Raw genomic sequence first — 18,116 nt, 5'->3', positions numbered from 1 at the left:
ATCTTGCAAACAAAATAAAGATATATTAAAGTAAAGAATGAAGCCTTGTGGGATACAAGGTGAGCAAAGTGCACTCAACATGCAGCTGTTAAATCACCTGATCAGCTGCAGCACACATCTGTAAATGATGCTTTATTACACAAGGAAAATATGCTTACTGAGAAGATAACAATACAGAGAAATAAAATCAAAGGCTATCCATGATCCTGTAATTCATAGGTAGCAACAATTTATATGTTATAGAACACATTTCCAAATATCATACATACTTTAGATAAATAGGTAGGAGGGAGGAAGTGGGAGGGAGGATACATGATGGGTACCTACATAGACAACAAATAGATGATAGATAGATAGATAGATAATGATGATGAAGATAAATTATGATGAAGATTGATAGATAGATACATACATACATACATAGAAGATGATAGGTAGATGGGTAGATAGAATACGCACATACATATTAATGCATATACTTGTATATATCAATATGTATACTCATATGTACACATATACATAAAAGGAGACATGTTTATAAAAATATTTGATACAAATCCTTTCTCTTGCATTCTGTTCAGAAAAAGCAGCCATCTATAAAGCATTTTATAAGCAACAGCTGGCATGTAGAGCACTTGACAGTACTTTCATTTCTCAGAAAAACGGAGTCCAAATTAAGGCATGTGACTATGCTGACCTTATTTGATTTAATAAGGAGATATGGGGGGCGTGAAACTAGTAAAAAGGAGAAGGGCACTTTGTCCCCAAAATTGTGCTAACATATATCTCAGTCTCTCAGTTTCTTTCACAGATTTACAGTCAGGAGGCACACAGTCAACACAGGACACAGTCAAAGGAACCCGTTGGCAGGATCTAGATTCACATATTTCTTCTGCTCCTGTGTGCACAGCATTTGATTAGAAGAACCAGCCTTGAGGAAAGTATTTGAAAGAATACAGGGGGAAAGAACAGAAATCTTTCAAACACTGCAATATAATTGATGAGAACTTACCATATTGTCTACCTTTTCTGAAACCAGTTATTACTTTCATGATTTTATTAATTAAATGGGGTATCTAACTTTACCATCTTCCAATGACTCACGTTGTAAGGAAGCCTAAGATCAACTCTTGGAAATAAAGTCTCTGTCACATGTTCAAAGCACCATTGGGGACAGAGAGATGGCTCTTTGTTTAAAAGCATGGATTGTTCATGCAAAGGATCCAGTACCCACATTTGGAGGCTCATAATCATTCCAGCTCCAATCATGCTTCTGTGGGCATCTGCACTCACAGGCACACACCAACACATAAATACACACACACACACACACACACACACACACACACACACACACACAATTTAAAAATAATAAAACAAATAAACCCTTCATAAATATAGAATTAAAACTAAGAGAAAAAATCAAGAATATAATAAACATAAAAATCACACTCTAAGCTATAATTACCTAAATAAATCTTTACTTAGAACCAACTGTTTTTCTCTATATTATAATAAAACAACACTTTTATTTCCATCATCACTATAGTACATATTACTACAGAAGTATCTTAATATATTGTTAATGTTATTCCCATGTTAAGCTTCAAAAGTAAGTTGAAATAGTACATTGCACACACATCCTGGAAAGAACACATCTGTCAACCTCTGGATACATCAGAGACTTCTTGCTCATGACAATGGAAAGAAGTATGTCTGGAATGTGTTAAAATTATGTAATGAGTAGTTTTAAAGCATGCATTGTTCTAAAATACTATCTAATGCTGTGCTACATAGACAGGCAGGGCTGAGAAAATAATGACTAACAAGTTCAAGGACATTTACAATGAAGTAGATGTCTTTAACATCTTTGGACAGATACTAGTTGGGACACTATGTCTTCCATAACATTTACTAGTTTATTCTAGAGCAGTGTTCTCACCCCGAACTCTCAATTCCTAATTTTTCTTTCTGTAAGAACCTCTTCTCCATTTCCAAGGTCTTGGGGCAGCTCCGAGTGCTGAACTTAAATCTTGTGTGATTTATCATAATCTTCCATCTGTGATCATGTGATTCCTTCATTAGATTGTGGACAACGCATCTTTGGATGTCTTATGGTGCTATTATGAAATACCATTTAATAAATATCTGTTGTATGAAAACAACAGAAAAATATAAATTCTTTAACTCAACAGGTTAGTCCTTTCTGGGGAAAAGGGATTTGAGGAACGTGAGCAGGGAAGTGTTTGCAGGTGTATATGGTAAAAGGAGAGAAGGAAGGAGAAAGGAGGATTGGAACAGAGACAGTGGGGACGAGACTTATCTACAGCTGCTCAGAGGGCACGAACAATGATATGTGTGGTGGGAATCAGAATAAAACCATCTCCACGGTGATTTTATTGCACCACATAGCATCGGCTGATAGGAACAGCAAAGCATAATCATTTTCAAGTGTATTCCCTTATTGCTAGCGCCAAGGGGTCAAAGGAACAAATAATTCTGAATTCCGATCACCTTACAAACTATAATTTATCTTCTATGGAATATAAGGAGAATATTTTGTACATCACTTAGTGAAATATCATAAAGAGGTCTAGCCACATTTTAAATGATTGCATTTACATTTCAGCCACACAGATCATATTTATAAATGTAACCCAGTCGCTCATCTATATATTCTTAAATAACTGGACTCTATTCCATCTCATTCACTCTTTACCTTTGAGTACATGATTTGAAACTTCTGAGTGTATCAGATAAGGATAATGTTCATTTGGATAAAATTTAAAATCCATTTACTCCTTCTCCAAACAAATAGAGAAAATAAGTGCCTTTTACAGGGAGAGGTTGTAATTTAATAATTAAATTGTGTTTCCTGTTTCTTTACTTCTTAGCAAGTGAAAAATAAAAAGCTTTTTATTTTATCTAAGGGAAGGTGGACATGTGGGGGAAACAGCAGCTCCTTCTTCTCTCTGTGTCTTCCTTTCCTCCAGCAATGAGTATATTCTGCCTTTGACTGGATCAGATCTGCTTGTTTACTCAAACATGTTGTAGGATTAACATGGAAGAAAGAAAACGTTCTGCAGGGTGGACCACAGGTTTATGAAATAGATCTTTCTTGTGCATGGTATTTTTTCCCTCAACATAAAAATTGAGGCAAGTGAATACCAGTTTAGTCTACAGGTTTGGTGCTGTGATAGCATAGGATATGGCCCAGCAAGGGTCTGCCTGTTTTTCAGAATACACTTTCCTCTGAATGAGTGGGTGTCAGAGAACAAGCCTTTCACTTTAAAGGGGTATAAATGTGTCAACAGTAGTTTCCTACAAAGAAAGGGAAGTCAGGGAGGATTAAGGCTAGAGACCATCACTGGAAGGCTCGTAAGAACAATGCAGGCAATAATTTTGAAGGCTAGTTAATGCCCTTTGAATATGTGCCCATTAAAGCCTGTCCATAATTCTTGTGGAAAATTATTGCCACTCATAAATGGGGCTTTCTAATGGATTGTTGATGAGCTGAACCACTATACATGGGTACAAGCTACCACTTTAATGGAAATAGTCAATGCCATGACCAGAAGAACCACTTAGTAGGGAAATTGGAAATTTAATTTCAATCAGATGAACAAAAAAGTGAAGAAGAATGCTCCAAGTGGTAGCATAAAAAACACCAGCGATTAAAACCATTTGGAGCTTTTGATTACCCTTCGGAGGCATTTGTTGCCATGGTTTTTAAAGGCCTCTGAAAACCTTAGCTATGTCCACAAAACCTGCCAAGAAACAGGACTCTATACTGATTTCATTTGTCGGAGGCATTTTATCTTAATTATCTCCAAGATAAGGATTACTGGGCCAAAAGGAAGAAAGAAAAAAAATGGAAAGGAAGAAGCAGTGTCCTCTCACAGGTAGAATATCTTCCTCTATCTTTCTCCAGAGGCACATATGGGCACGTGTATAGCACATGTCTAATGGTGCACAGTAAAGAGCGACAAACATCTAAAATCAATAATGCGGCCAGGTGTGGTGGCACATGGTTGTGAGCCTAGCCCTTGGGAGGTGGAGGCAGGAGGATCAGGAATTTGAGCCATAGCCTGGGCTGTATAAAATGCTATCTATAACATAATGTTAAAATTAGTCACAAGAATTCTTAAACAGAATCAGGTTTTCAGGTCTTAAGTTTTGTGCCTGATCTCTGTTTGCCTCTAATGAGACTCAAGAGCCAAGCATCTGGCAAACTGAACAGTGCCTGAGGATAATATCTGTCTTTGAGGAAGGTTCATTGCGAAGGTATTCACTTAAAAGTTGTGTGCGTAACAGTTCCTCTGTGCACAGACTTACACTCTCTGCCTTTGGTCTAAATAGTCTCGCTTCTGTGCCACACAGTGTGCATGTTGCCACGAGATGAACAGTTCAGACGGAAGTCTGACAAGTCAGAGGATTAGACAAGCTCTGGGCCACAAGCTAAGGGCCAATGAACTCCTACAATATAACCTACCTCCCCAAACCACCAAAAGTCTTGGACTTTTCCACAGTATCATTAAAATCATCATATTAGTTCCTGCACTTTCCTATTTGTATAGTTTAATGTGTCAGTAACAGCATATTCTTTTTTTTTAACTGTAAAATCCTAAAGTGCATCCCTTGGTTCTGTTGTCCAGCAGGTCCTTGTGAACATACTTTTGGTAATGAAGGTCTTTTTTTTTTCACAAGCTTTTGGTAAGATCCAGAAATCTCTTTGAATATGTTTTTCTGAGGACCAAAAGGATGATTTTTGAGTTTCAGCTATGATTTGGGAAATGTGTCCCAAGGACACACATGTAAAAGGTTTGGCCTCAAGCCCATAGCACTATTGAGATGTGTCAGGGAACTCAAGAAATAGAGGCTGGTAGGAACTCTTCAGTCACTTAGGGCATGTCTCTGAGGGGGGATATGGGACACAAGCTTGTTCTTTTTCTCTCTGTTCCAGCCGTGAGTCGAATGGGCCTCCTCCTCCATGTAGGCTCCCACCATGATATGCTGCCTTTCTACAGCCCCAAAAGCAATGGGTCCAGCTGACCCCACACTGAAACTCTAAGCCAAAACAAAGCCTTCCTCTCTCTAAGTTCGTAATCTTGGTGGTTTCTAAGTAATGGAAGCCAGCTGACAGTTACTTTTCCATCACTCAAAAATGTGCTACCTTCACAATGAAGCCACTCTTTTCATCGAGTCCCTTTAAAATTAATTGAGGAAATTACTCCAATCCCCAGCCCTGGACTAGAGCAGAGCGTCAGTTCTATTTGGTGGTATATCAAGCTACCATCTATCCCTAACACAGCATGTCTAGAATTGAACTTCCTTTACCTCTCCATTCATTGGTCTGATTCTTAATGTCCCCTGTTCATTCATTTCCCTTTGACACTACTTATTCTTTTCACTATTATAAAATTCATAATTACTCATTTTAATATATATCTTTCATTGTTTTAATATAATATACTCTCTCCATTCTATTCCCTTTTTCCCATTTTATAAACACCCCATATCTTTGAACACCTAAGTGAGTTGAATGTCAGCCTGCTCATCTCGATGCTTTCGTGCCCTTCCATTCTTCCCCCATCTTTCATCTCCTGTGCATGCTTCTGACAGTTGAAACCACATCAGAGACTATTGTGTCAGAGCTATACCTTACTGGTAAAAAGTGTGTGTCACCCAAAGCAACACAAGTGGATCTTAACCTTCCGTTTGTGCTTTCATCCATTCATTGAGTGACTCCTGCAATACAACGTCTTGATTTGGTCCCAACCTCTGAGGTCAGAATAGGAAGAACACATGTATACAAATGTATGCAATCCATTGAAACAGTACCTTGTGGAGGTGCCAAGGGACAAAGAACTTCTGTACCAGCATGTGAGATTTTTTATGACAGCCATGCTTAATGACTTTAAGAATTTTGACAGGTTAAGTCTGGATAGGAATTCTAATATAAACAGATCGACAACCCAGCTTGTGTCATGTCAGCCACATACAAGCACAAATAGAGACTCCAGGACACCTAGAAAGGAAAACTAGAACAAGATGTACATAGGTAAATCCTCAAACTGTTGTCTAAGGATTATTCTGTGGGCCATGAAACTCATTAAGGGATTTTGTACAAAGGATTGACAAGATTAGTGACTTTCTTTGAGAGTATTAATAGACAGGCAGTATGCAGAATGGTTCATAGAAATGAAAAGCAAACCAAACAAATGGTGTAGGAGGAGAGAAAGAGACTGACATGCTGTGATTATCTTGGGTGAAGGAGCCAAGTCGGAATAATGGGAATTGGGTGGGTATGTGTTTAAACAATAGACTCTATAGAACTATCCAAGAGTTCTGCTGGGAAACATTAGAGATGAGGGCTGCAAAGCAGAACACTGGCTGGAACTCCAAACTTTGAAGTCTGAGACAATAATGAAGGAATAGACCTGTCTTATAGCCAGGGAGCTGCTGGTGGCATGAGGAATGAATGGTCACAATAAGGCAGGGGTCAGACTTAGGAGATATTTGCCTAATCATGAAATACTAGGCTTTAAATATAGAATTAGTTTTTCTATGCCTGCCATAACAAAGCACCATAAGTGAGTGCCATTAAAATACATAAATGCATTGTCTCATGGAGCTACAAGACAAAGTTCTGAAATAAAGGTGTCAGCAGAGTCCAGCTTGCTCTGCATGTCTCTGCCTACCTTCTGGAGTTGGCTGATGATCTCTTTCATTCTTTGCTTGTAGATATATCACCCCAATCTCTCTTTCCACTGACATACTTGGCTGTCTCCAAATCCCCCTCTTCTTACAAGGATACCGGGCATAATAAATTAAAAGCCCCAGTGCTCCAGAATAACTCCATTTTATAAATTACGCTCACCACAACCTTACTTTCCAGCTGTGGCACATTCTGGTGAATGAGAGGTCAGGGCATCAGCATCTCTTTTGTGGGGACATAATTCAATCCATACCAGATATGAACTAAAGTCCTGGGAAACTGGGGAGAAGAATAAAGGAAAGAAAGACAGAAGCAGAGACCAGGACTACATAGGGCCCACTTACAGAGCTAAAAATGGAAAGGGGACCAAAGACAATAAGCTGAGCTCTAAATTCTTCCAAGCTGGCTCTCTCAATTTCTTGGTTTATACTATTTCACACATCGAGAATTCTGTTCTAAAATGTTTTTTAAAGATTTGTTTATTTTTATTTATTTTATGTGAATGAATGTTTTTCCTGCATGTATGTATGTTCACCCCATTTGTTATGGTGCCTGCAGAGAACAGAAAAGGGCTTAATGTCCCCTAGACCAAGAGTGACAGAGAGTTGTGAGTCATCATATGGGTACTGGGAACTGAACCTGAGTCTTCTGCAAGAACATAAAATACTCTTAATCACTGAACCACTTCTCCATTCCTTGTTCCAAAATTTGTATTGCTTATAAAAAAATCTTTGGTTTCTTTCCAAATCCATCAAATGAACCACTTTCATTAATACTTGCCAAACTAACCCAAATGGAACAGCCAGTCTATATGCCAGCACAGCAGAATATGGCTAGCCAGACTAGCCAAAACAGAGACGTCCAGGTTCATCAAGACCCTCCCTCAAAAAACAATATGAGGTAAGATCGAGGAAGAATTCTGATGTCTACCTGGAGCCTCGACACACACACAAACACACATACATTCACACACACACCACATACATATACACACATATGCAAAGAAGAGAGCTGGCCCAGAAAGTGCCTGGGTAATCCAAATGGAGAGAGTAAGAAAACTACATCCACACAGGTCCTGAAGAGGGACTAGTTTGTCATATTGAGGAAAGAGAAAAAAAGACCAAAGCAGCTGAGTGACAGTGAATAGGGAGAAGTCAGCCAGAGTTGAAATATGTAGGAGTATTTAAATTATATTAAGGATTTTTAAGGTTTATTTTTATCTGTGTGTGTGTGTGTGTGTGTGTGTGTGTGTGTGTGTGTGTGTAACATGAATGCAGCTATCCACAGAGGCCAGAAGATGCTGTTAGATCCCCTGAAGGGGGAGTTACAGGTAATTGTGAGCTGCCTGATGTGGTTTCTGGGAGCCAAATTAGATCTTGTCGAAGAGCAGTAAGCACTTCCAATCACTGAGCCATCTCTTCAGCCCTGATAAAGGAAGTTTTCACCTAAGGACATTTAGTGGTGAAATTATTAAGGCCACTCCACGTAGTTAAAAGGGAGGTTTATTTAGAGGTGTAACTTACAAATGAAGGGAATAGGTAGGTTGCAGGGTCTGGAAAAGACGTAGCGCAGTCCGGCGATGTTCTCTGGAGAACTCTGCTTGGTCTACCTCCAGTGTTAAGGGTCCAGGAACCAAGAGAGGTGGCACATCCGGATCTCAGGTCTTCAGGGTCCTCTCTTGGTCCTGCCTTGTAGGCGTGACAGTTACTGAAGCCTCAATGGGGGTTGGAACTTCCAGATCAAAGCTGGAATGGCTACCCACTACAGACATTGGGAGTTTTAAGCTCAAAATCCTATGATTTAACTAACAATGGAAAAGATCTTCCTTGCTGTTATATGGGGGCCAGAGTGTAGAGTCATGTGTGGAGAACAAAAGGTTTAATATTTCCTATGTGTTGACAGGATTTCAGATATATCTCTAAAAAGATCTCAGAAATAAAATAATCCTGTAAATAAATAGGTGCTTCTCAAATCCTGACCCTACAATGGATGCACACAATGGCCTAGAGAGAGAAAAATAATGGGAACACAGCTCCTCTTGAATGGACAGTGGTGAGCCCCCAAGATTGAAGAAATAGATCTATGCAGGTACAAAGAGCCTTCTACATGAGTCTGAATGATTTATTTTTATTTCATGTGCATTGGTGTTTTGCCTGCCTGCCTGCCTGTCTTTCTGAGGGTGTCAGATCCTCTGGAATTGGAGTTACAGACAGTTATGAGCTGCCAGGTGGATGCTGGGAACTGAACCGGGGTCCTCTGCAAGAGCAGCCAATGCTCTTAACTACTGAGCCATCTCTCCAACCCCAAACCTGAAGATCTTTCTTTTTTAAGGTTTACTTCTTTATTTAAAGTTTTTTTTTTCATTTTACATACCACCCACTGTTCCCCCTCCCTCCCCTTCTCCCATTTTTCCTTCACCTCCCCCCATCCTACCTCCACCCACTTCTCATAGGTGGTAAGGCCTCCCTTGGGTATTCAACGTAGGCTGATATACCAAGTTGGGGCAGGCCCAAGCTCCTCTCCACTGCATCAAAGCTGAGTAAGGCATGGCACAATAGGGAATGGGCTCTTAAAAAAAAAAAAAAAAAAAAAAAAAAAAAAAAACAAGTTCACATACTTGGGATGAATCCTGGTCTGATTGCCAGGGGACTTACAAACAGATCAAGCCATACATCTGTCACCCTCGTTCAAGGGGCTTAGTGCGGTTCCTTGCCGGCTCCCTAGCTGTGAGCCCACAAGGGTGACCCCAGCTAAGACTCATAGAAATGGTGGAGGGGATGCTTGAACTAGCCTTCCCCTGAACTCAGATAGGTGACTACCCTAAATGTCCTCATAGAACCTACATCCAGCAATTGATGGAAGCAGATGCAGAGACCCACAACCAAGCACTTGGCCAAGCTCCTGGAGTTCAGTTGAAGAGAGGGAGAAGGGACTATAAAGCAAGGGGAGACAAGATCATGATGGGAAAAATCACAGAGACAGCTGACCCAAGCTCGTGGGAGCCCATGGACTCTGGACAAACCTGAAGATCTTAAGAAAAGTAAATGTTTCCCCACCACAGCAGCTGCAGGAGCTATCCAGGGTGCTGGATGGTTTCACATTGAAGCTTCTGAAAGCCCAGGTATCTCTCTCTAGGGTGTCCTCCTTGGATTCAAGGCGCCCACAGCATTAAACCTTAACCAGACATCTTGAAATCATTTCCTCCTTGTCCCAGCTACCTTGTAAGCTCGCACATGCCTTCATTATGTGTGTCTGATTCAATATTGAGCAACTTCTCCACACAACTGTTAGAGTGTGACGTGATTGCATAGCTTAATGGTATGAAGATAGGCTTGGTCTCCACTGTGCCCTGTTGCCTTCTGGAATTACAATGAATGAGGCGTAGTGGGTTTATAGAATGCTTTCTCCTTGCAATAAAACCCAAGGTAAAACTTGATAGCTGTAGCTATAACCTGATTGGGTAACTCAGTCCACATTGTCTGTGTAATGAAACAATTCTAAGCCTGCAAGGATTAATAAATTAACAAAATTTTCAAGTTCAGATCTCCGACTTAAATGGGATCCTATATTTTGCTTTTTTTAAAAAAAAATACACTCAACTGAGGCCACAACTCAAGTAATCAAGTCTGCACTAAGCAAGGGATGAAAATACATATGCTTTCAAGACAAACACTTTGCCTCTTCAACCAAAACACTTAGAAAGAGAGAATAATCTGACAGATACTCCTTCCTAGCTCTCTTTTTAAGTAACAAGGAGAACAAGCAGAGTCTCAGCATCTTCAGGACGTTCCACCCACGAGTCAGACCCTTCACTGTCCTTAAATGTGTTTGAGGGTCGCTGTGATTTATAAACAGCCACAGTAGTTCAGGAAAACTTGTAGTTCCAAGTTATCAAGACTCAGATAAGCAAACAGGACTGGAAACCCACTGCACCTGCGCGGTCTATTCTTTTGTATAGTTGGGAACAGATGAAGCATATGGAAACACTATCAAGATGGAAAAGAAATCAACCACTGCCCGTTGACACAGTCTCAGATTAAATGCACAGGCCAGGAACATCATTATTTACAATGATGGCAAACCAACGTTGTGAAGTATTATTCGCAAGATGTCTGTAGTCTTTCTGGATCTCAATCGTATGTTTGCCCAGATGACTAAACAAACACTCCTTCCTGCCTCCCTCCACTTTGCTCTCTTGATGCTTTTCTTCAGACTTACATTGAATCAATAAAAATTCTCGGAGAGTCTAACTCACTGTTCTGTGGGACTGAGTGAAGTTTAGATTCCTATGAGACTCGGCTTCCACCTCTACCTCAGCATTTGTCATACTGTAATTTAATTGCTATTTTTTTATTCATTTCTAACTTTATAAGCTTAATGCAAAAAGGGACCAGTTCTTTCCCTGTTTTCATATCTTCAAGTCTACATACTGTGCTTTGTGTAGAATGAGAATCCAATAAATACATAACCTTAATAAATACGGTGGCTTTAGTCATTATTAGGCCCCATGCTCTAATTCTCAACCTTATTTCTAGGCTTCTTTCAGGACTCTAGACTCAACAGTTATCCTGCTTCAGAAACCATTTATATGACCATACCATAATGCATAAGAAGTTTCTGAAACCAGGTAAAAAATTCTCTTTTATGGCTACAATTTTACTGAAATCTTATTTAATCTGTTATATCAAATAGGAGATACCTATTTTGACTATTGAAAAGTGAGTGCAATTCTTATAATATATTTGAACTTGAGATAATGCCATACTAATAAAATGTTCATATGTGAGCTCATTTTTCTTCACTGTTTTTGTAAGTCTAATGTTTCTTTTTATACACTGTTTTCTGCTCTTCTGCCTTAATGCTTAAAATCAGTACTAAGTTTGGTGGCATTTCATTTAGCATGCTCCTGCCAGTGTAAAAATATAATGGAAACCATGTGAAAACAATATAGCTGTTGCTTCTTTCAGTCTCAACAACTTGAAATTTACAGCCGGCAATAGTTTCTCCAATGGCACTCTCTTGTGTCTGCCATCTTTATCAGGTAGCGCTCTATCCGTACACACCCACTCTCTGACTGTACCATGAAAGTAAGTTGTCTCTAGTTTCCCAAATGGATTCTAAATTTTTCCAAGACTGTTAAATGTGTCTTACACATCTTTAAACTTCTCCTCAGAACATCTAGAAAAATACAGACTAAGTTCCTATAAAAAAAAAAAATAGGAATAATCCACCTTCTTAAGAACCTCCTTTCATAAATAATGGCTCTTGGGTTATATGAATGCAAATAAAAATTAAATCATGGATCCCAATACTATAGCCCATGGGCCAGATCTGGTCAATTACCTATATTTATAGTTATTTGGGTTTGTAGCCACGCCCCCATATTTGCATATTATCCGCCATGGCTACTCCTACTTATTTGCATATCATCCCATGTAGCTACTCCTGCTTATTCTCACATTTCTCCTTATGGTACTAGAGCTGAGTGACTGCAGCAAAGACAGCATGGACTGCAAAGGCTAAAATGGCAGCTATTTTGACCCTTTAAATAAAAATCTTTATGACCACTGCCCTAAATAGTGTTTGCTGATGAAAAAACTCACTCTCACTAAATGACTGCTCCAACTGCATAGCGGAGGATATCCACTAATCATATCTTTTTCATGTGTGTATGTGTGTTCTTGGGGGGTATATGTGTGGAGGTCTAAAGTTGATGTCAACTGTCTTCATCAATCAATTTCCACTTTATTTGTTTATTGAGGCAAGGTCTTCCATTGAAACCAGAGTTTGCCGATTCTAACTGGTCTGTCCATCCAGCTTGTCCCAGGCATCACCTATCTCTGCCTCCCACAGGCTAGAATTACATGCAGAGGCTGCATACACTTGGTTAAAATGCATACATAGGTTTTGGGGATTCAAACTCCAACCTTCACTTGTGTGACAAGTGTTTTATTCATTGAGCAATTTCCCTAGAGTCCAAATACTTGTTTTTAAAAGCCTAAAGTTTCTTCATTGATATTTTTTTGTGTAAGCATATTATTGGTGAAAATAATGATAATTTACATTTTATGAAATCAAGTAAAAAGCAAAACCACAAATTAAGATGTTTGTCAAAAGCCTTATAAGGTTTATACTAACCTAAAGCCAAATTTAAATTTTACTTTTCTGAATTAAAATGGTATCAGCTAATAAAATTAATAGTCTATATGTGATACATTCAAACACAGAGATATATAGAGAGAGTTGCTATAGAGAATATCATTAATTTTTGCAGGAACACAGACAAAAGAGTCCAAGTCTTGCAGCAGAATTCTAAAAGATGTTGAAAGCAATAAGTGTCAGGGAAAATGCTTTTAAAATGGACCACATTGACCTCACAGGCTACTCTATTAAGATATGAATGGCTTTTAAAAAATGTTCTTCCAGCTGTGGAAGAAAGATAAATAGTGTGTACCATCACCCGGTCGTTACCCTGAATCAGAGCAGTGAAGAGCCACAGCAGAAAGTTCCTGAGACTCTCGTCTTGGGTCAGTGTCTATTAATCTAGCAGGTTCTGATTTTCAACGAGTTCCTTAAGTCTGCATTTCTGTAGAAGGTATTGCAGACGTAGTCTTCGTATTTCTATACTAAGGTTCACTAAGCTCTGAGGGTAATGAGTAAGAAGAAAGAAAAATACCCCACAGCTAAAACAAAACATGAATTCGGTAAGCCCAGAGTACCAACAGGCCTCTGCCCCTGTCAAGAGGGCCTTAGCACATATACCTTAGGTAGTCGAAATGACTAACATTTTCCACTGGTATTCTGTATAATGTAACAGTGCTGTCATTTCTGAAGTAATAGCTGATGGTGTGTCAGAAAAGCTGCACTTGGTAAACTATATACAAGAAGGGATTGAGGCAGGCAGGAATGAAACAGTACATTGGTTCTTAATAACTACATGGTACCAATGGGTATGTCTGCTCATGTTAACAAAAAGGTCATGTCATCCATTGAGTCAAGGAAGATGTAAGGCAGGAAAAGAACAATTTGAATCAGAATCGGTCTGGAGCAAAGATCAGAACAGAATATTTACCTGGACAAGGCCAAGGTAGAGAGATGATTATGTGCAGAGAATACCACACCACATCATAGAAGCCTAGTTGCCGACAGAATAAGGATGTACACCTGCAATCCCTGAATCAAGCCAAAGACAGTTCTCTGTACACTAGAGACCCAGCTACTAATTCTTAAGGTGGAGTTCCTCAGAGCTGTCTGCATCTTGCCAGGAAAAAGCAGAAATTCTCAGTCACAGCTTCCCTGGCACGTTCACTCCTCCTGGGTGTCCATCTCTTCTCCAGGTTTCTTCCAAGGATAACAGAAGAACTTACTAGATATTCATGTTTTCTACAAATAGCCTTGTACAAAGACCTTGTCTCCCTTTCTTATTCTCTTCTGCTTTTAGAGTTATAAATAGAGTAATTTTTGGACAACATACTATTACCTTGAATACTTCTCTTGAAGAAAGCCTTGCAGCCTTCGCAGGACCAGACCCCATAATGGTAGCCAGAGGCATAGTCATTGCACACTGCACAGTAGCGAGTCTCCTTGGCAGACTCCACGGCCATGCTTCCTTTCTCACTGCTGGACAGTCTCTCTCGGCCATTCTGGCGTCGATTATCGGAATTGGACCTGGGGGTGGGATGGGAGAAAATACAGTGAATCCATTAGCATTTGAGAAGCATGCCTTATATTTTCTTCTCAAGAGTAAGAGACCTGGGGATTGTAGCAGACCCACTTTATTCAGACATTTTGAAATAATGATTCATAATATACACTGATCTTTCATTATCTCTCACTGATTCTTGGAGCAAAAGGTGGTTGCCTATTATATTAACCTTCAAAAAAAAGTTTGTTTACAAACTTGTTTAAGAAGTGGATTGCATAACCCAGAATAGATTATCCATAAGGCAACAAAATGGAGTTAGCAGGTTTCTAGCAAACTTCATTTTCTCGTAGATTCACAATTAATTCAGAACCAAGAGAGACCAATCTCATTTCCATTCTAGGCCAACAAAGGGTCTTTAGGAAATGGAGACAAAGCCTAAAGCAGCTGGAGGATTTGGAACTCAGATGAAATCATGACCTGTGGAGACCACACACAGAAAACAATAACAATTCAAAATCTTCTGTTTCTGTTGTCTGTAATCAGGTAACCCCGAGTGACCATTTTTACAACTTGACACTACAATTTGAAGATGTAATGTTTCAATATTCAGACACGTGGCATGTGAAGAGCTGAAGAACACAGATGGTTACCCCAACCTTTAAAGCTTTCATGGAATGATCAAAGCCCAAGAATGAAGCTGAAAATGCACAGTAAGAAAGCTGAACTCTGGAGAAACCAAGAAAATGGGGGAGAAAAAAAGCTTTAAGAACACTTTACAAAATGAGTTTGTTTTCAATACTGTCAAATAGGACAGAGAAATCCAACAAGAGAACTCCTAAAGTCAATTTGAGCTTGAGCAAAGGACTTTCAAGGGGAGGGTAGAGGTACCCTCCCCTACCAAAACCCCATAGTGGAGGAGTGGATGGAGTATGGAGGTGAGGAGGAAGGAAGGCTGGGTTTTTTGTTGTTGGTTTGGTTTGGTTTGGTTTGGTTTGGTTTGGTTTGGTTTGGTTTCGTGTGTGTGTGTATGTGTGTGTGTGTGTGTGTGTGTGTGTGTGTGTGTGTGTGTGTGAACTTATATAAAGATTGGGATAGAGAAAATAAGAGTGTAGCTAGCAAATCTAAGACTCCCAAAAGAGTCTTTGGAATAAAAGAGACTGGCAAAGGCCTCATGCAGACTGAAGGGAACAATCCCTAGCAGAGAATGAATACATGAAATCAAGAAGAGTAAGTACAGTTTGCAAGTAATATAAGCTTCTGTGTGTTTACTTGGGACTAAGGGGCTGCACAACACAATTGGGAGAGATTCATCCCAACCATGGGGCTGGGCCGGACCAGAGAAACATCTGGCTACATTAGTGACTCACCATCAGGCATTGATCCACATAGACCTAAGAAAGCTTAAAGATTCTGAATGCACAGAAATGGAGCCACATTAGGCTTCCTAGTCTCACAGTCTCATGCAAGTAGCAGTGCAGAGACTTGTCTCCCAACAGCTGCCTGTGAGATGGAGCTGGCCACTGGCTGCCATGAGCTATGCCTCATGGCAGATTCCCACCACAGTACAAAGAGGTGTCTCCAAGCCACGAAATGCACTGCATGGTGGATTTAGCTTTTGCTAGTACAGACAAAAAAAAAGAGGTTTCTGGATTACACTCTGCTTGATGGAGGCATAGACCAGAGTCAGTGGTGAACATGGCTCCCAGAGCTGCCATGTTGGGAATCTGAGGGAGGTAGAGTCAGCAGCCAGGGCTGCGCTTCAGTCCTAGCAACACTGCAGTTTAAATCCATGGTCCAAAAATTATTACAGATTCACAATAAGACAGATTCAGATGGAATAAAACTCTAAACAGTTTACAATGTGTATAAAAATGTCCATAGGCTTAAAAGAGATGAAAAAAATATAGACAGTTATATAAAGAAATAGTTTTAAAAAATAAAGTCTTTAAAGAGACAATAAAATTAATATGAAAGTTAAACCAGATAGAGATGGTAATTACACAGAGACTCTAGATTGTATATATTGTATTTTCTTTAATTTTTTGACTGTTAATGAGCTAACTGTAGGAAGACATTTGACTGTAAAGGCTACCAAGTTAAACCAATATGTATACTTTAAAGGTATCTTGACTTCAAAATTTATGTCTAAGTATATGTTGCTTAGGAAAAGAGGTTCTACTTTTGTTTCTACAGAAGATGAGAACCTGTGGATTGCTTCCAGGCTAATATGGTTTGGTCAACCAAAACCCCCTAAAGGTCTCTGATGACAGCCATATCCCAGATGATCCAATATCCAAAACAGCTTTAAAACAACTGGCTAAGACAATACAGCCTCACAGACTACTACAGCCAAGATTTAACTATAATTCTTAATTTTCCTAGGATCCCCATAAGATTGCCAGTGCCCTCTATCAGCAGGAAGTAGTATGGGAAGCTACAACCAAGTTCACAAAATATTGTTTATGAATGTTTATTTTTATTTAAAGCAGGTTGATTATAAATGCAATCTCTTTCTAAAGAAGAAAAGGGGTATAGATATGAAAAGATAAAAGAGTAGATTATTGAATCTACTTTTAAAGAGAAACAACTTGTTTGAAATGTTTACATTGCTATGAATTTTGGTTTACTGATACAAATTTAACGTTAATTCTGTTATACTATATATATTGCTAATATTGTTTAAGGTATTATGTTTATGCAACTCATTTAAAATTGTAATGTATAATTAAGAAATACAGATGAATAATTAGTCATCTATGATAATCAAACTTACAGTCATGTTAGTTAAGATTTCTATGTATACATAGATATATTTCAGTTAGGTAGGTTATCTTCAAACACTTCAAAGACCTACAGAATATGGCATTTAAAATGTTTTAAGAATTAGACTTTTCTGGACATTGAGACATGTCTGCTCCTGGCAGCACCAATCTACTTCAGAGAAGATGACGGTCATTGAAGAAACTCATTATGGAGATTGCTTTCTTTACAGCAAAAGTTAGCCATTTGGGCAAGCAACCGCTCTTGCCTAGACTGATTGACAAAATGTTGTATAAACTGTACATGCAGTACCCATAAGAAGATGACCATGGAACTTTATAAGGTGAGATGGTCCTTCAGGTTCCTGCTTCACAGAGGAGACTGCCAGACATTCTACAGCACACTGAGAGAAGCAACTGATGAACTTTTCCAGAATAGGTAGAACGATCTTTAAAATTCCCTGCTTCACTGAAAGCTATGCCAGAGACTCTAGGCCTGTAGGCTGAAGATCGATGCCCCAATGTTACAGAGAAACTTTGGATGACTGTCCAGGTAGCCAGATGTCTCTGTCATTTCTAGAATTATAGAAGGTGTTTGCAATGTACTTCCTGTTTACTCAGGTAATATTATATCCTTCTGGGGTCTTTGATGGAGTTGAAAACTAGATAGTTATAATTATAGTTTTTCTTAGTCATGATAAAAGGTAAATTAGATATGAAACTTTAGACTCACAAAAACAGGATAGATGATAGAATACTTTCTTTAATTTGCCAAATATAAATAGACTAGATAATGTAACCATAATTCTTGCTTGATAACTGTTTTTTATATATAATTTTACTATGTTAAAGTTAAAACTTTCCTTTTTGATTAGACAGGAAAGGGAAAGTACTGTGAGATGTCTTTCTGTATGCTGTGAATATGTGTGGCTCCCACTGGATAATAAATAAAGCTGTTTTGGCCTATGGCAGGAAATAGGTTGAGTTAAGTTAT

General features: G+C 39.0%; 1 pseudogene; it reads right to left on the bottom strand.

Annotated features, from left to right (window-relative positions):
- LOC131918386 (estrogen receptor-like) overlaps positions 1-18,116 on the bottom strand; it is a 230,387-nt pseudogene that overhangs the window by 177,304 nt on the left and 34,967 nt on the right.

The sequence above is a fragment of the Peromyscus eremicus genome, chromosome 8b (genome assembly GCF_949786415.1).
Source record: "Peromyscus eremicus chromosome 8b, PerEre_H2_v1, whole genome shotgun sequence".
In the NCBI taxonomy this organism is placed as follows: domain Eukaryota; kingdom Metazoa; phylum Chordata; class Mammalia; order Rodentia; family Cricetidae; genus Peromyscus; species Peromyscus eremicus.
The sequence above is the reverse complement of the archived record's forward strand: the minus strand, read 5'-3'. Positions and strand labels throughout refer to the sequence as shown.